This window comes from Cynocephalus volans, chromosome 13 (genome assembly GCF_027409185.1).
Source record: "Cynocephalus volans isolate mCynVol1 chromosome 13, mCynVol1.pri, whole genome shotgun sequence".
In the NCBI taxonomy this organism is placed as follows: domain Eukaryota; kingdom Metazoa; phylum Chordata; class Mammalia; order Dermoptera; family Cynocephalidae; genus Cynocephalus; species Cynocephalus volans.
In genome coordinates, this window is record NC_084472.1 from 26,843,978 (window position 1) to 26,865,652 (window position 21,675).

Genomic DNA, 21,675 nt, shown 5'->3' on the forward strand with positions numbered 1-21,675 from the left:
CAGCTACAGTAATATTATTTTAGTGAGTGCTTACTATGTACAAATTACCCATACTAAGCACTTTTCCTACATCATCTATTCCACATAGTAGAGAACTCTATTACAACAATTTTGCAAAGGTAGATGGTAAAAGGAAAGTTAAATAGCTCTTGCCCTCTTGAATCTAAATTCTAGTGGATTACTAATTGCAAAATTAACCAGTAAATGGCAATAGTAATAAGTACTATAACAATGCCAGAATATACTAGGAATGCATCATATACCGTAGACATGGCTGTTTTGAGGAAGCCTGGAAAGTCAGGGACAGCTTTCTTGAGGAAATGCTATTTGAGCTAAATTCCAAAAGATGAGCTGAAATTAACTCCTATGATGGGAGAGGAGGAGAAGCATGGACATTTCCGAAGAAGAAACATCCCTTCTGAAGACACTGCAGAAAGGACTGAGACAAACACAGAAGGAATAGAGTGTCTGGACTGGAAGGAAGAGTGGCATGAATGAGGCTGGGGATTAGAAGCCAGGTCACACAGGGGCTGCCTTGGGACTTGTTATTTATCCTGAGAGCAAAGGGCAGCGTCTTGGAGTGATTTGGGAAGAATGATGGGAGGTAGTTGGAGTGAAAATAGGCATACCTGTTGGGCAGAGATGGCACTACTCCAACATGACGAAAGATGACAGCAGCATGAACTACTATGGCAGCAGACAGGAAGGGAAACGTAAGTGGGTTTAAGAGAAATTCAATAGGAGGAATCAGCTGGAGATCATGGCTGAATTAGCTACACGGGTGAGAGTGGAGAATGGACACCAGCCAGCTGAATGGAGTGCTCTAAATTTAATGAAGCAGAATGCTTACTTACCTCTTATATCATTCCAAAAGTATTACCTCAGAATATGTTTCAGGGTGTATGAGTTCATTTCTGTTACTTATAACAGAATACCTGCAACTGGGTAATTTATAAGAAAATGCAATTTATTCCTTACAGTTTCAGAAACTGGGAAGTCCACAGTCCAGGGAACATATCTGGTGAGGGCCTTGTTGGTGGGTAGTGACTCTTCACAGCAACTCAGGGAATCACATGGTGAAAAATGGCAGGAGCAAGACACAGCTAAGCTGCTCAGTTGCTCTCCTTTTAACGCCTTCAGAACCACACCCATCACTCCGTGAATAGATCAATCCATTCTCAAGGGTACATTCCTCACAATATAATGGCTTATTAAAGGCCCCACCTTTCAATTACTATAGAAGGATTTCCCACCCTCTTAGCATTGTCACATTTTGATTAAGTCCCAATACATGAAACTTTGGGGGGATACATTTAGCCATAACACAGGGATTTGAAATGTTTTCTGTTGCACTCTCTTTGCCACACTTGGGGTGATGGAGATGCAAAGGATTACTCAAAGCCCATTTCTGAGCAGTGTGAAGCCCCGAAGGGGTTAATTTTCCAGGAACCCTCAAGAGAGAGGCATTCCTCCTTGGAAAAATAACCCTGAACTGGGGTTCTTTCTCAGTATTTATTCTCCAGGCCAGAAAGTTACAGAAAAGGATCATAGGTGGAGTTATGGCTAAGTATAGTTGAACAGTAGAAGCTGGTAACATCAGTGAAATAACAAAATGACATTCCATAATGCAGTTTGCCAAAGGTTAAGTTGATCCACCAACAAAATCCTGTCCTTAGCAAATACTCTCTTTTCCTACAGCAATTTCCTTAGTATTTTTACATAACAATCAAGTAATCTTAGGTTAACCTGCTCCAAGGGCATCTGTCCTTGAGCCAACAACTTTGCTGTGTTACAATTCTTCATCTGCAACAGAGGCTTTAGCCCGGGGAAATTTTCCTCTTTTGCAAGCTTAACATTTCTATATGTAATTTTTAAAAGTTAGGTTATACCTGAAACTACAGGGCTTTGGAAACTAGGCCCTGTGAAATACATTTGCTTTATAAATGTTAGTATACTCCACAGTCTTCTTTCATGGTTCATATCTGTCACCTGAGATTGGGTTACAGATGGAAATCCTAGACTAACAAAATTGAGGATGGAAGTTCAGCCATGGGGAGATCCCAGATAGCAGGTGGCAAAAAGGTCAAAGATTAAAACCAGGGGGTTAATTATTTCACAATGTGGCCTTAGGTTCTGCGTAGTTTATTTAGAGCTTCATATTATTGCTGCCTTTGGATATTATATATATAATCTATGAACACTATAATAGAATAATTACTATTTCTTATCTACTTTCTAAAAGGTATACATATTACCTGATTTTATGAATCCTATGCTAATCCTCTGAGGTAATATTCTCAGGGACAAAGTGGCTCACCCAAGGTTAGAAAGTTTGTAGGTGACAGAGGCAAGATACAACCTAGGTTTGTGTAGCTCCTGAGCCTAAGCTCCAAGTCAATGCAACAAAACTAATCAGTCAGTGAGCTAAGAGTCTCTGTTCCTTCCCACTATTGCCTGTTGTAACTCAAAACTAAAGTTTCAACTGCGCCTCAAATCTAGCTAAACAGAGATGAGGTTCTCAAGGAATTCAAAATCCTCTTCTTTCCTTTCTGATTAGAGTTTCACGTTCCAATTTGTCTCAGAGAAAATGGGTTAGGTCAATCCATTTCTGTCTATTATAAAAAGCCCTATATAGTGGGGAGTGGGCGTAGCTGGAAGATGTATTTGAGATAGGTATGGTCGAAGATGCTGGGTGCATTTGGGGGACATAGATAAGATCTACAGAAAGAAGGATGTGTTATATAAAAAGTACCTAACACTAGTTTGACACTTTCAAAATTACCAAATTTTGAAAGTGTCAAGCACAGTTATAGTTTGTTTTACAGTTACCCTCTAAAAATAAACCTATTGTTCACCTTAAAAGAAAAATCATCTCTAGTTTCTTTCCATGTAGGGAGCACTGAGATTCTTTCCACATATTGTATCAGTGTTCAGATGTCCATATCTTCCAAATCCCTTTTTAGTACTTCTTAAAATTTTCCTCTTTCTAAAAGATTGATCAGATATCTCTGGTTTTAAATGTTTCTTTAGCTCAGGAGATTCTTAAGCTGGCCAGGAACATTTGCAAATCTATGATTTATGGCATGATTTCCCAATTGCCCAATGTGTTTTCTAGTTTGCTTTTTTTTTTTTGGTGCAAAAACTACAGTTTAATCCTGCCTTTAGGTTCAAGTCTGTTGAACCTGCTTTCATGCACATTACCACCCCTAAACTGTCAGATGTATGTAAGTGATTGGTACAAAAAGACAATGAATGGTAAAAGTCAAAACCACTTTTCCTACCCTTCATGAAACTTTCTCTTGAGCTGTGTGTGCGTTCTATCTGTGTGTCCCAATGTTCACCTAAAAGAAATAGCATTCAAATGTTTTGAGTCAAGAACTACCTTTAGAGAAACTGTAAAAATATGTAGCTAAAAAAAATAAATAAATAAGAGGTTTGTTTCTGAAGTGTGCTCTCCATCCACACTCACCTTACCTCACCTCATTCTCCACTAAATGAAGCCCTGCAGAAAAGCTCACAGAGAAAGCCATCCAACTAAACAGCTCACAATCTAAACCCCAAATAAAGGTCCTCAGTATGATTGTCTCCAACTTCCTTTCACTTCTTGTGTGGTTGGGTCAGAGATCTTCATAATGAGGGAACCAAACCCATTTATAATTTTCACATGCACCATTAGAATCACAGAACTTTGGAGCTGGAAAAGCGAACTTGGTAAAGCTGTTAAGATGAAGTCACTCTTTTACCACGCATAATTTTCCTCAAGTAAATCAACAGTAGTGAGCTTTGTTAGCCCTTCGTGGAGCTCTGGGTTTACTTAGGGCCTCACAACTTGAGGTAAAATGCGGGAAGAGAATTACGTGTTTAGACTACACAGACAAAAGATGGCTGCTGTTAGAAAGAAAAACACTGGCCCCAAACATGGGGAAGGACCTTACTGCAAATAAGCTAAGGCAAACTAACTCCCCAGAACACTGCCCAGGAGGAAATTTGCTTCAATTATAAAAACTATTTGGATTAAATAGAAGACCACCAACAGCTTGGTGATGTGGTATATTATAGGAGATTTTTTTCACTATTGAGTCTGAAGTTTCTTTTTATAGATTGCCTACGATTCATTCAGCATTCTAATGAAGAAAAGCAATTATCCTTGTTTTATACTTGGAGAAACCAAAGCACATGGTAGTGTTATGACCTCCCTGGTATCAAGAAGGCTTTTATAGAGTCTCTGAACTAGAATCCAAGTATCTAGGTTTTTAATTTAATACTAGTCATTAGATTATGATGTTGCCTGACCTTAGAACTTATGTAATACCTGAATATATTATTAAAGTGCTTTGCAAAATCTTCCCCGAGGACCTTTAAGAACAACCCACACTGCTGTTTTACTTTTGGTACGGTCCTACTTAGAATGTGGAGAAACAGTCTCTTCCTGTCTTTTTAAGAGCTGAATTTTGTCATCTCAAATTAGATCAACGAAGAGCATGTACTCACCAATACGGGAAGCATTTCAAGTCATCCACAATAGGCTTGAACTTTGAATTCTGCAATAACAGTTTTACATTGGCCTAGTTCAGTTTTGTTTTCTCAAATGGCTACAAGACCGATTGTCTAAAATTGGGTTTGTGTGGTGACAGGATAAAAGGGTCTATAGCAAGCAAAGCAAACTCTCTTTAATCTGATTGTAACTTTAAGAGTGTTAGTTATTTTGCATGTATTTCATCTTATTGGAAATGAAGCACAGGCAGATCATATTAATAAAAATCAGAGATTTAACAATGCTAGGACCAAAAGGATGTTAGAGGCCATCTATATCAATGCTATCCCCAACTCTGGCTCTATGATATAACCACCCAGGGAGTTTTTCAAAATGTAATTCCAGTATCTCATCTTACAAAAACTGAATTTGGTCTGAGTTTAGAGGAATCATATCAGCAACTTTTTTTTTTTTTAAGTTCTCCAGATGATTTAATATGCAGGCAGGTTTGAAAGCCACATATCTTTAAGAGATCTATAAAGAGAAAAAAAGGAACAATCTAATTTCTAAGAGAAAAAACCAGTATCCTATGGATAGGAAAGTGTAAACTGGTTTTCCAACAACCTGCCACTTTTATAGGGAGAGACTGCAGAGGTCTCAGACAAAAGTTTGGACACTATTTCCTTAATCCTTGGATGCTACTATATAAAAATTGAACAGTTTACTTAAAATGAGTGTAGCTATAATTCTGGTAGAAAATATTTGTATTTTTGTTTTTAGCAATTTTAAAGACCAATGCAATACTATATAAAATAGAATAAATAGAATATGCAGTTTTTGAACATCATTGTACAGTCTTGGATGCTCAAAAAAAATTCTCATTTCAATGTGAACTAATGTTTAACTTAAAATACTACAGATGGTTACATATAGAAATATTTATACATTAGTGGTTATATACACATATATCTTCTTGCTCTGTGAGCTGAGAGATCCTAAAATCAGTGACACCACTGTTGTGATGAACATACCTACCACTAAGATCTTGGATTCTAATACCATTGTCCAATAAAGGAAACCAGGACACTTTGGAAAAATAGCTCATTTTAGAACTAGGGAAGGAAGTATACAAAATGAGCCTGGATGATCTTGAGATGCCAGGAAGTAAGTGCTAAAAACAAACAAACAAATATCAAAATAAAACAATGATGGAGTACATCAAAGCCAACTGAAAGAGTTCCCAATGGCCAAACCTGGAATGATTTTAACAACAAAATAAGTAAAATAGAGTTGAATTATGAGCTAAAGTACAAAATAGATATCCATGAATCCAAAAATAAATGATCAAATAAATAAATGGAGGAGAAGAGACAACTCTGCAGTGCAAAAGAATTTCAAATTATTGATGGAGATGCTCTGCCTTTAAGGAGGTAGAGCATAACCACAACTTCTTAAGAGTGGACTGCACATAATGCCTCTTTCAAAGAGTACAATATAGAAAAGGAGGAGAAAATGACTTTATCGTGGAGAAAACTCACAAATACTACCTCAAGTCAGGAGATGAAGTCACCAATAAGTCATAGTAAGTATGTACCCTTGATACAATGTGAGAATGGCACTTTACCTCAGTGGTCCTCCTCCCAAAAATGTATTTTCTCAGTCTAATGAAAAGGAAACATCAGACAAATCCCAATTGAAGGAAATTCTACAAATTATGTGAACAGCTTCACAAAATTTTCAAGATCATCGAAAACAAGTCTGAGAAACAGTTACAACCAAGAGGAGCTTAAGGGGACATGATGAATAAATAAAATGTAATATCCTGGATAGGATCCTGGGACAGAAAAAGGACATTAGATAACAACTAAGGACACCTGAATAAATTATGAATTTTAACTGATAATAATGTATCAACTAATTGTTCATTAATTTTGACAAATGTACCATAGTAATGTAAGACTTTCATAATAGTAAAACCGGAGTATAGGGTATATGAGAACTCTCTGTACTGTTTTTGCAATAATTCTGTATATCTAAAGCTGTTATAAATAAAAGAAATATTAAAAGAAAGTTCTTCCTCTCTTTGGAAAGGATAGATTAATAACCTGTCCTTTGTTCTTGCACACGGTCATACATGATTCTTATCTATCATAGAAAGTCAAGATCATCATGGTCTCTATTTGCAGTTGCCTAAATATTATCAATGATTTCAAAACCCAATCATGGAGAAATTTTTCTACATTAAATCTGGAGCTAACCATTACAAATATTATCTATGCTGTAATAGTTTCACATTACCGGGAACTAGTCTCATATTCTATGTGCCATAATTCAAGTTTTCAAGAAAGAAGTGCCCATGTGTAAATCTCCTAACATTTTTCTCCCACCAGTAATGAAGACTATATTTTGTCATGGTCACTAGCTCTGCCAGGCTATTTTTCTCTTGTATATTCTCATGGATTTTTTTTCAACCATGGCTGCTTTTCAAACTTACATAATAGAATTGTCACACTTTATAAACTATGTTGAATATTCTGATCCCTTTCATTTGAAGAGGTCCTCTATTTCATGCCCAACTAGCTTTGAGGTCCTTCCGAGATAATCAAGTAGTCATTGGCACCTTGCATGTAATAACCACTGCTGCATGAAGAGTCCATAAATTCAATTCTCTGTGTAAAATCCATGGAAAACAGAACCTTCCAGCTTAAATCACTTGCAAGCTACTCTATTAGATTTCTGAGGCTGACCCTGATAAACAAAATTTTGGAGATAATCTTCTATTATCGATTGCACAATGTCAGGTGGCTTAGATGTAAATTTCAACTACTTTCTCCACAGAGTAATATTATACACTGGCTTTTCAGGCTGCTTTTTATTATATTGAGGCTATTTTAAGTGGTTCAGGTACCTCAATGATTTGTGATCACAGTCCTTGCAGCCTTAGATAGGCCATTGTCCTGATTCAGTGTAATAATATGATCTGCCCTGAGAATTCAGTCCACACTATTATTTCTGCTACACATCAGTGGGTGAGATGCTGTTGCACATCCTAAAGTAGTTACAAGTTAGAACTCCATCTAACTAGTATAGATTGCTGTTTATTTATAGCTGACCTGAGGCTGTTTCAGACACAGGTGACTCTCTTTAACTCGATCTAATTGAAGTCTTCCCATGTTCTCCTGAAAAGAAGTATTACAGACTCAAGTTCTCCATTACCATGAACATTATCTATAAATCTCACCCTAAAGCCTGTAGTGTGCCTCCAAAATGCTTCAGTTAGAAATGTCTTTTCTAAATATGTATTTCTACCTTATCACAGCCATATATCTTTCCTTATCAGTATCAAAGCACAACAGCAAGAGAGAAAGGATGTCCTTATTCTCATCTTTCCTGTCTTAGAATGGGAAAGATAGGGCATCATGAAGACAGCCTACGCAAACAACAAAAGCAAAACAAAGCAAAAACCTCAAAATGTCTGAGGAATAAATGAAAACAAGTGTAATTAATACACATATATATGTGCGTGTGCATATATACACACACACACACTTATGTGTGTTCATAGCTAATACAGACACACGTATGTATGTAAATCTCTGAGCCACAGAGAACCCACATATGCAAGCACTTAATTTTTCACTTTTTATTTTCAACAGACCCATTTAATCTTAAAGATGAGGATGCATTTTAAATGAAAGGTAAAAGATAAGTAGAAGAAAGACTCAAAATTGCAAAAAGTAGAATTTATATATCGACTTACTTCTCCTCATCAGACAATGTTGTTTTACTCTTATAGTAGAATTCCTAATCAATGTTTTTCATTATTTTCTATTTCTTTATCAACCACAGACTTAGTCCTCTTCCCCATCACTTCCACAAACAGAACAGGGTCAATAAAAAGCAACTCTCCTTTGTATTTAATTGAGACTCTACTTTATGGATTATTTCTGTTCTCTTAAATAATTAACAGCATACCTAATCTCCATAAAGCATAGTAACTCATCTCAAATCACTCTAAATTTTCAATAAATTCTACTGATTGTTTACTTACCATGGACAACCTCCCTAACACTAATAAAAGCTACAACATTCAGATTCAACAGTGACATGAACAGTGATCAATTCTCAGTTCATCTGAATACAGACCAGTTATTTTTGTGTATTCTAACATCTATTTAGCATTAAGTACAAACATCCAATTTTTATTTAAAAATATTATTCAATTTCATTTTCTATCTCTCTCTGTATATCTATATATCTATATCTATATCTACCTCTCTCTATATATATATGTATATATCACTATATAGTAAAAATAGCCTAGGTTTTGACATAAGAAAGCAAAGTTTAAACATCAGGCCTTGCCCATACTGGCTATGGAGCCAAAACAAATTATTGATCTTGCTCAGCTTAGTTTTTTTGTTTGTTTGTTTGTTTTGTTTTTTGTTTGTGATATAAAGGCAAAAATAAGTATCCTTTAGTTTACTTGAAGGATTAAATTAGAAAACAAATACAAAACAGAGCATGGTACCTGAACTCTAGGGGGAAAAAAAACACATATTGAGTATTAAATATTTTCCTTCTCCATCAGTTTTTAAAGGAAAAAGCTTTGAACTTACTAAACTTTCTTTACTTCCTTGAGTCAGCAAATACACATTGATTACTTTGACTGTGTCAGGCATTGTGCTAGGCACTACAACAGTGATAGACAAAAGAGACACAGATTTTACTTTAAAGGAGCTTGCATTGGAATGAAGAATATTTCTTATCTGTGTGACCCTAAGCAACTGTCTACATGTTCTTTTGCTTCATCTGTTATAAAGGTAATGACTTTAATACCACAAGGTTGAAATCAAATGAGACAGCAAACACGAAAGTGATTTGTAAACTATTAAATACTTTTGTTATGCTTCTTATTAAGAGTATATATTATGTTTTCCAAAGAAAGAAACATTTACAGATGCTGGGATACCGAAGTGAGAGGAAGAGAGGATCTCCTTGGTGTTTCCCAAAGAAGCTAAGATAAGATAATAAAGAAGTGATCGAAATTATAAAGTAAGAATAGTTTCTATTTAATTAGATTAATTTGCTGGAAGCTTTATCCATGACAGAACTCACTGATCTGTAAACATCATAAATGTCAGGGTGGGGTTTATTCTGTGCTCCTTAATAGCCCCACCTCCTGTCCCCATGCCTGGAACATGGTGATCACTGTAATTCTTTCCTGAATGAAGGAAAATTCATGGATTTTAGGCCAAAACACACACACACAAAAACCATTTAAAAAAAATTTTTTTAATTCATAAAAGGCAAAGTTAAAAAAAAAATTATGCCCATTATTTTAAAGTTTTTTAAATTTTTAAAAAAATTTTAATTTATATATTTTTCATTGTACATGCTTACGGTGTACAGTTTGTTTTTTTCAAAACATACATATATTGTATAATGATCTAATCAGAATAGTTAGCATTTCTATCACCTAAACATTTAGCATTTATTTGTGGTTACAATATTCATCTTTAAAGTTTTATGGCTAAGGAATAGTGATTTCCAGCTGCTATACTATTGATCCACTTTTAGACATTTAGACTTACTTGTGTATCTACTCAGCAGAAATCCTGTAGATGATGCCTAAGAACAAGAATTCTCAGATTGGTCCAAGATTATGAAAAAGTGTCTGCATGCCTGGAGCATTGTTGCCTGTTATAAGTACATAGATATAGAGCAGTAATGGTTTATATCGGAAAATGATTATTATTAGACTCCAAGATAAAAAGGCTCCAACATATCATAAGAGCAAATATAGAATTAGATAGTGACAACCTTGAAATGCAGTTATTTACAATCAATTAAGTAAACATTTGAAAAGCACTATTTAAATGCAACTCTATAAATGTGTCAGGATGAAAAGCATCTGCTATACTCTCCATAGCACACAGTTTGTGTTAGTTCCTCATATTAGTAGTTTACGATGCATAATTATTAGCCTTTTTAGGTAGGCTACAAAATAAGATTCTCTCTGTTTATAGATAACACAAACTGTCATTTATTATGTTCCATGAAGACCGAGTAACTTACATTTTACAAATTGTACATTTCTAATATCAGTCTATAATCTTAATTAATCCAATTTTTTTCAGAACTACTTGCTAATTTATAAATTACAGGAATTCCTCTTCAATCACAGTTAGAAAAAATTATAGAAATAATTTCGTCTTTATGAATACATGTTTCCAAAACAAATCATTTCTGGTGTCCAAAATTACCACTAAAGTGTTCTTTTATCATTACTTCAAATATTATTATTAAATTTTAAACAGAACATTAATTAATTTATAATAATCAACATAATAACCTTTATAATATCTCTTTAACAAAATATGAATTTTCCAACCTGGTGGGATGTCTTTAACAGTGATAATACTAGCAGTGGTGGTAGTGGTAGTAGTAGTAGCAGCAGGAGGAGGAGGAGGTGGTAGTGATAGTCATAGAAGTACATAACACATACTCGTAAAAAGCTTTTACCATATGTCAGTCAAGTACAAATTTTAATTCATTTATTTCTCCTAATAATCCTTTAAGTAGGTGTTCTGATCCTAAATTCACAAAGAAATTGAGCTTAAGTATATACCCACAATTGCAAAGTTAGAAATAGATGAAGTATTCAGACATAGATAGTCTGACTACAGACTGGGTTTTTAAACACTGCAATAATGAACAATAGCATTACTTAGGTCTATAGTTTTTTATAGTATTTTATTGCTTAGATTTTAAACATAACAATTATTAGATGTTATAAACTTTTTGCATGTGGTTAAAAACAAACAATTCTATGCAGTTGAAGGGCTTTCATTTTCCAAATTAAAGGACAAAAAAATTTTCTCAAGCACATACTGCCCAGATTAGACTATTGCTATACATTCCCAATAAGTTAAATTTATTTTTATTCATTTAATATTAAGGTAACAGAATGAGTATATCTCTCCTTAACACAAGTCATATTTGGTGAGTGTTGTCCCACCAAGTAGGATGGCTTTCTTAGTCTTTAGAACCTGAGAGACTTCTGAGATGTTTGAAAGTAATTTAGGAAATTAATAAGGAAATTAGTAGATCACAGGAACATTTGGCTTACATAATACCAAATATTATGCTGATTTAAATTTTTCTATGTTTTTCATATTTCTTGAAAACTTTTGACATCCTCAAGACATAATATAAAAGGAAACAATTTAAACAGACAAAGATTAACTGCCATGGAAGAAGAGATGTCAGTTCAATTATATAAAAATGTTTTTAGTCAATATTTAAATGCTTGGGTGCAGGCTATGAGCTGAAGTCGGGGAGGTTGGTGGTTGATAGGAGAGCAGATTAAATATCTAGAGACCCTCCAACCTGTTTTTTTACCCCTAATCCAAACATAGCTGAAATATCACAGTCTAGGTTCTAGGCTATTACTTCTTTTCCCAATAAATAATTAATAGACAGGATGGACAATGGTCTCAAGCAAGTAAACAATGAATTTAAAGAGAAAAATCTTCAGACATCTGACAACCAGCAGCCTTATAAATGAAAACCAGCAAACACAACCATCTGTACCAGAGGAAAGAAGCAGAATTAGTAGAGTGATCAGGGCAAGGCTTTAAAATATAGATATAAACATCTCTTGAAATATGAACAACATATTAGAAACAAAAAGCAAGAGCAATGTGCTATGAAAAAATTAGAGATATCAGACTAAAAATATGGTTATTTAAATAAAAGACTCAATAGATGGTGAAACATCGGGAAGGTTATTGCCAAAGAAGCAATATAGAGAACTAGGTTAAGGAAATTTTCTACAAAAGAAGATAGAATAATTATATAAAAAAATAAATAAATAAAAAGATAAGTAGATAAGTGACTATGTATGAAAGAGAGAGAAGAACAAAAGAACAGGGGAGTGAGATAAGAAATATTGGAAGATATAATGACTGAGTTTTATAGAAATTAAATATAAGACTTGGATTGAAAAATATTGCCAATAGGAAAAATATTATCTTGAAATTTTCAGTCATTAAAGTCAAAGGGAAAAGAGACTGATTAACCACCAAGAAACAGTAATCAGATTATTATCAGAATTTTTAATCACTATATTCGATTTATGAATATAGTGGAGTAATAATACATTCAAAACAATAAGAGGACAATAACCTTTACTTTATCATCAAATTTAAATAATATTTTAAATAGATATAAACTTTCAGGATAAAGGTTATCCCCAGGCATAGAAGATCTTCTTAAAGAACTCTCAGAAAATGTAGTGAGGGAAGAAACAATGAGATGTGGCAAATAATATGGTTATGTAAAGAATTTTGTAACATGTATTTTTGTTTAAATAAGTAATAAAAAATAAAAGCATATTTATAAGAACCGGAAACTGATACTTCCTAATATGCTAACCTGGCAATGGAGTCAGGAAGCGGTGAGAAACTGAAGAGCTATAGTAACGTATTCTGTTTCTTGTGTGGTTGAGGAAAAAGGCAAATAACATGAAGAAGCTGTACGTGTTACTTCCAGTTAGAGTGGAGTAAGCTCTACTGAACTCTAATCCTCCTGCTTATTGCAAATATAAACTCTGACAGTACATACAGAGCAACTTTAAAAGGCACTGGAGAGTGACCCAAACAGGCAGAAACTCGGGGGGGAGGGGGGGATACGACCCTTGAGAGAAGAGAAGGACACTTAGTAAGACCAGTTTTTCACCTGAGAACTCTCCAGCCGGCTGCATAAACAGAAGACAGAACTCAAGCAAAAAGAAGCAGTTTCTGTGGGTTGAAGAGTCAAAGACTGCCGTGTGGGGATGCAAGACTGAGTGGAAATTGACAGGGACAATCCTGAAAAGAACAGAGACCCAAATCCTGCGTAAAATTCCACTCCAATCCTTGACTGACTCCTAAATCACACATGCCAGGGTGAGTCTCCCAGGACCTACGCAGAAACTAATAATAGCCAAAAGGCTGAAAGAGCTGCTTTCCTAGTTCTGGGAAGCAAAGATTGCAATTCAAAACTGAAGTTAGAGAAATCCCAGAAGGGTCATACCTTATCAGAAAGACAATACTCCAGGAAAAGCAGCTATGCTCCAATATAAAGAGCAGAATTAAAATGGACCTGCCCTGAAAAGCCTGAAACAAGTTTCTAAGGTAACAAGCAGATCTGAAGGAATTGAACAGCCTGAGCCTCAGAGGAAGAAAACAGAATTCAGAGTATCTATAATGTATCCTCCACAGTGACCAATGTATAATTTTACAAATTGCTATTAATTTTTAAATTATTACACATACACAAGAGCATGAAAAAATAATTAACCATAGAAAGAGAAACAAACAAAAAGAAATTACTGGGGCCACAGCCACAGTGAAAATAATATTGGAATGAGTCAGGGATTAAAATGGTTACTATCATTATTTTATTTTATTTATTTATTTATTTTTTTTTTATATCTCTTTTTTTTTTTTTTTTTTTTTTAATTTTATTTTGTCGATATACATTGTAGCTGATTATTGCTTCCCATCACCAAAACCTCCCTCCCTTCTCCCTCCCCCCCCCCCCGACAATGTCCTTTCTGTTTGCTTGTTGTATCAACTTCAAATAATTGTGGTTGTTATATCTTCTTCCCCCCCCCCGGTTTGTGTGTGTGTGTGTATGTGTGTGTGTGAATTTATATATTAATTTTTAGCTCCCTCCAATAAGTGAGAACATGTGGTATTTCTCTTTCTGTGCCTGACTTGTTTCACTTAATATAATTCTCTCAAGGTCCATCCATGTTGTTGCAAATGGCAGTATTTCATTCGTTTTTATAGCTGAGTAGTATTCCATTGTGTAGATGTACCACATTTTCCGTATCCACTCATCTGATGATGGGCATTTGGGCTGGTTCCAACTCTTGGCTATTGTAAAGAGTGCTGCGATGAACATTGGGGAACAGGTATACCTTCGACTTGATGATTTCCATTCCTCTGGGTATATTCCCAACAGTGGGATGGCTGGGTCGTATGGTAGATCTATTTGCAATTGTTTAAGGAACCTCCATACCATTTTCCATAGAGGCTGCACCATTTTGCAGTCCCACCAACAATGTATGAGAGTTCCTTTTTCTCCGCAGCCTCGCCAGCATTTATCGTTCAGAGTCTTTTGGATTTTAGCCATCCTAACTGGGGTTAGATGGTATCTCAATGTGGTTTTGATTTGCATTTCCCGGATGCTGAGTGATGTTGAGCATTTTTTCATATGTCTGTTGGCCATTTGGATATCTTCCTTAGAGAAATGCCTACTTAGCTCTTTTGCCCATTTTTTAATTGGGTTGCTTGTTTTCTTCTTGTAAAGTTGTTTGAGTTCCTTATATATTCTGGATATTAATCCTTTGTCAGATGTATATTTTGCAAATATTTTCTCCCACTCTGTTGGTTGTCTTTTAACTCTTTTAATTGTTTCTTTTGCTGTGCAGAAGCTTTTTAGTTTGATATAATCCCATTTGTTTATTTTTCCTTTGGTTGCCCGTGATTTTGGGGTCGTATTCATGAAGTCTGTGCCCAGTCCTATTTCCTGAAGTGTTTCTCCTATGTTTTCTTTAAGAAGTTTTATTGTCTCAGGGTGTATATTTAAATCCTTAATCCATTTTGAGTTGATTTTAGTATACGGTGAGAGGTATGGATCTAGTTTCATTCTCCTGCATATCGATATCCAGTTATCCCAGCACCACTTGCTGAAGAGGCAGTCCCTTCGCCACTGAATAGGCTTGGTGCCTTTGTCAAATATCAGATGGCAGTAAGTGTGTGGGTTGATTTCTGGATTCTCTATTCTATTCCATTGGTCAGTGTGTCTGTTTTTATGCCAGTACCATACTGTTTTGGTTATTATAGCTTTGTAGTATAGCTTAAAGTCAGGTAGTGTTATGCCTCCAGCTTTATTTTTTTTGCTGAGCATTGCTTTGGCTATTCGTGGTCTTTTATTGTTCCATATAAATGTCTGAATAGTTTTTTCCATTTCTGAGAAAAATGTCTTTGGAATTTTGATGGGGATTGCATTGAATTTGTATATCACTTTGGGTAGTATGGACATTTTCACTATGTTGATTCTTCCAATCCAAGAGCATGGAATATCTTTCCATCTTCTTGTATCCTCTCTAATTTCTCTCAGCAGTGGTTTGTAGTTCTCATTATAGAGATTTTTCACCTCCTTGGTTAACTCAATTCCTAAGTATTTTATTTTTTTGGTGGCTATTGTAAATGGGCAGGCTTTCTTGATTTCTCCTTCTGCATGTTCACTATTGGAGAAAAGAAATGCTACTGATTTTTGTGTGTTGATTTTGTATCCTGCTACTGTGCTGAAATCATTTATCAATTCCAACAGTTTTTTTGTAGAGGTTTTAGGCTGTCCGATATATAGGATCATGTCATCTGCAAACAGGGACAGTTTGACTTCATCTTTTCCAATCTGGATGCCCTTTATTTCCTTCTCTTCTCTGATTGCTCTGGCTAGTACTTCCAACACTATGTTGAATAGAAGTGGTGAGAGTGGGCATCCTTGTCTAGTGCCTGTTCTTAAAGGAAAAGCTTTCAGCTTTTCCCCATTCAGGATGATATTGGCAGTGGGTTTGTCATATATGGCTTTAATTATGTTGAGATACTTTCCCTCTATACCTAACTTATAGAGGGTCTTTGTCATGAATGAGTGCTGAACTTTATCAAATGCTTTTTCAGCATCTATAGAGATGATCATATGGTCCTTGTGTTTGAGTTTATTAATATGGTGTATCACATTTATTGATTTGCGTATGTTGAACCAACCTTGCATCCCTGGGATGAATCCCACTTGATCGTGATGAATAATTTTTCGTATGTGTTGCTGTATTCTGTTTGCTAGTATTTTAGTGAGGATTTTTGCATCTATATTCATCAAGGATATCGGCCTGTAGTTTTCTTTTTTGGTTATATCTTTACCTGGTTTTGGTATCAGGATGATGTTTGCTTCATAGAATGAGTTTGGGAGATTTGCGTCCGTTTCAATCTTTTGGAATAGTTTGTAAAGAATCGGTGTCAATTCCTCTTTGAATGTTTGGTAAAATTCTGCTGTGAATCCATCTGGTCCTGGGCTTTTCTTTGTTGGGAGCCTTCTGATAACAGCTTCAATCTCCTTTATTGTTATTGGTCTGTTCAAATTTTCTACGTCTTCACGGTTCAGTTTTGGGAGCTTGTGTGTGTCCAGAAATTTATCCATTTCCTCCAGATTTTCAAATTTGTTGGCGTATAGTTGTTTATAGTAGTCGCGAATGATTCCTTGTATTTCAGATGAATCAGTTGTAATATCGCCTTTTTCATTTCTAATTTTTGTTATTTGAGTCTTCTCTCTTCTTTTTTTTGTTAGCCATGCTAATGGTTTGTCAATTTTATTTATCTTTTCAAAAAACCAACTTTTTGATTCGTTGATCTTTTGAATTGTTTTTTGGTTTTCAATTTCATTCAGTTCTGCTCTGATCTTAATGATTTCTTTCCGTCTGCTAACTTTAGGATTGGATTGTTCTTGTTTTTCTAGTTCTTTAAGGTGAAGTGTTAGGTTGTTCACTTGCCATCTTTCCATTCTTCTGAAGTGAGCATTTAATGCAATAAATTTTCCCCTCAATACTGCTTTTGCAGTATCCCACAGGTTTTGGTATGATGTATCATTGTTTTCATTAGTTTCAATAAACTTTTTGATTTCCTGCTTGATTTCTTCTTGGACCCATATGTCATTAAGTAGAATGCTGTTTAATTTCCATGTGTTTGTATAGTTTCCAAAGTTTTGTTTGTTATTAATTTCTAGTTTTAATCCATTGTGGTCTGAGAAGATACATGGGATAATTCCAATTTTTTTGAATTTATTGAGACTTGATTTGTGACCTAATATGTGATCTATCCTGGAGAATGATCCATGTGCTGATGAGAAGAATGAGTATTCTGAGGTTGTTGGGTGGAATGTTCTGTAGATATCTGCCAATTCCAATTGGTCTAGAGTCTTGTTTAGATCTTGTGTTTCTCTACTGATTCTTTGCCTAGATGATCTGTCTAATATTGACAGTGGAGTGTTCAGGTCCCCTGCTATTATGGTATTAGTGTCTATTTCCTTCTTTAGGTCTAATAGAGTTTGTTTTATAAATCTGGCTGCTCCAACATTGGGTGCGTACATATTTATGATTGTTATGTCTTCTTGATGGATCAGTCCTTTTATCATTAAGTAGTGTCCCTCATTGTCTCTTTTTATGGTTTTTAGTTTAAAGTCTATTTTGTCAGATATAAGAATAGCCACTCCAGCTCGTTTTTCTTTTCTGTTTGCATGGTAAATCTTTTTCCATCCTTTCACTCTTAGTCTGTGTGAATCTTTATGGGTGAGGTGGGTCTCTTGTAGGCAGCATATAGTTGGGTCCTGCTTTTTGATCCAGTCAGCCAGTCTGTGTCTTTTAATTGGGGAATTTAAGCCTTTAACATTAAGAGTTGTTATTGAAAGGTGTTGATTTATTCCTAGCATTTTATTGGTTGTTTGGTTGTCTTAGGTGTCTTTTGTTCCTTGCTTTCTGATTTACTGTTTGGTTTCTTTGTTTGTTGGTTCCTTAGGTTGTAGATAGTGTTTTTGTTAGCTTGTTTTCTCTTCATGAATGCCATTTTTATTGTACTAGCGGGTTTAGATTTTTCTTAGGTTTTTATGGCAGTGGTAGTTATTTTTCAGGAACCAAACCCAGTACTCCCTTGAGGATTTCTTGTAAGGGTGGTCTTGTGGTAGTGAACTCCCGCAGTTTTTGTTTGTCTGAGAAATATACTATTTGCCCCTCATTTCGGAAGGATAGCCTTGCAGGGTAGAGTATTCTTGGCTGGCAATCTTTGTCTTTTAATATTTTGAAAATATCATCCCATTCCTTTCTAGCTTTTAGGGTTTGTGATGAAAAGTCTGATGTTAACCTGATTGGGGTTCCCTTATAGGTGATTTGACGCTTCTCTCTTGCAGCTTTTAAGATTCTCTCTTTGTCTCTGAGTTTTGCCAATTTGACTATGACATGTCTTGGAGAAGGCCTTTTTGGGTTGAATACATTTGGAGATCGTTGAGCTTCCTGGATCTGAAGATCTGTGATTTTTCCTATACCTGGGAAGTTTTCTGCCACTATTTTGTTGAATATGTTTTCAATGGAATCTCCATTTTCCTCCCCTTCTGGAATACCCATGACTCGGATATTTGAGCGCTTGAGGTTGTCTGATATCTCTCTCAGATTTTCTTCCATGTCCTTGATTCTTTTTTCTTTCTTTTTGTCTGCTTGTGTTATTTCAAACAGCCCATCTTCAAGTTCAGAGGTTCTCTCTTCAACTTCGACAAGCCTGCTGGTTAAACTCTCCGTTGTGTTTTTTATTTCGCTGAATAACTTCTTCAGTTCAGCAAGTTCTGCTACATTTTTTTTCAGAACATTGATTTCCTTGTATATTTCCTCTTTCAGATCCTGTATACTTTTCCTCATTTCATCATGATGTCTAGCTGAGTTTTCTTGTATCTCATTCAGTTTCCTTAGAATTATCACTCGAAATTCCTTGTCAGTTATTTCAAGGGCTTCTTGTTCTATAGGATCTAGAGTATGAGATTTATTAACTTTTGGTGGTGTACTTTCTTGATTTTTTGTATTTCTGGTGTCTTTTTTTTGGTGTTTATTCATTGTGTCAGGGGGTTTCACAGTCCACTGGTTTGAGACTAATGACTAACTAGGATGTTGCTGTGGTTGCCAATTTGGTATGGCTCCCGCCGTGACTGCTCAGTTGGCCTCTAGTGTCTTGTGTGTGTGGTTGCCTCGGGTCTTGGGCTTCTCCGGGGATCCACCTTTCTGGTCAGCTTGTACTCTGCTGGGCTGGTGGATCACGCACCACAGGGTGTGTGATCTCTGTTGAGCTTTCACTTTCTGTACAGGACTTCTCCCCGTTCCGTGTGCTCTGGCCCAGGCTGTTAGATCGTGCAGTGGCGACCCCACCGGGTGTGTGGTTTCTGTCGAGTCTCCGCCTCCCTGGCCGCACGTCTCCCCCCTCTGTGCACACTGTGCTGGGCTGGGGTGTGTCTTCTGCACCCCTCGTCTATCAGCTGGGCCTTCAAGACCCTGCTCAGCACCGCCTCGCCCAGGAAGTCTACCAGGTTTCTGCTAGGCACAGACGACCGGTCTCTCTGGGTGCCTTTGTAGCACTGTGTAGATCTTTCTCGGGTCTTGTTCACCTTTGTATCCCCCCGGTATAAACCGAGTCTAGTGCCCGCCTGCAGCCTGCTCTCCGGCAGGTTCAAGCGGACCTGGGAACTCTCCTACCACACTATTCCCAACCAGAAATTCGTTAGGCTTTTTTCCAAACTGGTGGTCGCAGAGATGGTATCTGCCTCCCAGTAACAGTCTCCCAGTAACAGGAAGTTTACCGGGCCGGAGTCCAGGGTGTGGTGGAGTGACAGTCGGCCCGCCCGTATTTCCTAGCCCTCCCAACACTGGTCAGGACGCCCCACACCCCCAGCCCCGCCAGAGAACCGCGGAGGGAGTGGGAGAGGAAGCTGGCCCGCAGGGTCCGGAAAGCCCCGCGCCAGGCCAAGCATATGGGCTCAGTGATGGCCGAGCAGGGCGGAGCTGCCCGCACCTGGGAAAATGGAGGCAGCACTGGGGCAGTGAGTGGCCTGGTGGTGCAGGCGGGAGCCGGGTGGGCAACCACCCCCCGAACAGAGCTTTGCCAGGGATCACTCACAGTGCTGTGCCAGGTCGGGCGCTCGCTCTGTCTCTGGTTTGTTGCCTTCCGTGTTCTCGGCGCTGCCGCCTCGGGCTGTTCAGTCGCAGCGCCGCTCGGGCGCTCCCAGGAATCTTCTTTAATTCCGGCCTGAAACCTCGAATCCTGAATAGGGCAGCTGGCCGCCTTCAGTGCGGCCCCAGCCTCCGGGATCCTGGCTGCATCCACAGCAGCCCTGGCGCCGTGTTCCCTGTTTCAAGACTCACTTTTGCAGCTAAGAATCAGTTCTTTTCCTGCTCCACACTTCAAAGCTGTTGCCGGTAATACATGAGGCAGCCTCTCCTGCCGGGGGCAAAGTGGCGTTGAGCCCCCACGACCGGCCAGCAGCAGCAGTCCTCCCTTAAGAGATGGCCAGAGGAAGGTCCACAAGTTTCCCGGCTGCCTGAGGCCCAGTGGCCACCTTTTCCACCTCAGCTACTCCGCGCCAGCCGCCGCAGCCGCCGCCATCTTGAAAAAAAAAAAAAACTACTATCATTATTTTAAAGAATAAGATAGAAATAATGATGAAATAGGTCATTTCAATAGACATGCAGAAATTCTGGAAAAGAGTGACATGATATTCTGAAGGTAAAAGATGAATATCTGAAATAGAAGATTCATTGAATAAAGCTTCTACTTCCGACTACAATGGAGTACCAGGTACCAGACTTACATTCCTGTCAAACACACACACACACACACACACACATCCCTCAATAATAGCTTTTTTTCAGGTAGCACAGAAATGTGCCCCAGAAAAAGATGGAAACAAATTCTGTGAGCCCTAAAATCTCTCTATCTTTCTTCCTGGAGATATTTTCTAGACCACTCTGCAGGCATGCTATACCAAGCAGCACAGAAGTCTATAAGTTGAGGGAGAAAAGAGTTCATTTTGAGGAGGTAAATATGGCTGGTGACTATTATACAAAAAAAAAAATAATATTATTTCAAGGTATATTTTGAAAATTCAAGGATTCATTTTGTAAATAAAGGACAACCACTACAAAAATAAATAAATAAAAGATCCTAGAATGGAGATAAATGGAAGATTAACAAATACACAATTTAGTCCAATTGTATCAATAATCACTGGTCTAAGTATATGAATTAACAGACAGATATAGTCAGAGTGGATCATAATACAAGACCCAACTACATATTGTCTATAAGAAACTCACTTTAAATATAAAGACACATTCAGATTCAAAGTAAGTGGACAGAGAAAGACATAACATGCTAACCTTAAGCAAATGAAAGCAGGATAGCAAATTTCAGATAGAGAGGACTTCAGAGCAAGGGAAGTTATCCAGAATAAAGTGGGGCATTACATAATGATAAAGGGACCGATACTCCTAAAGGACACAACAATTCTTAATGTGTATGCACTTAACAACAGAGCATCAAAATACATAAGGCCTTTTG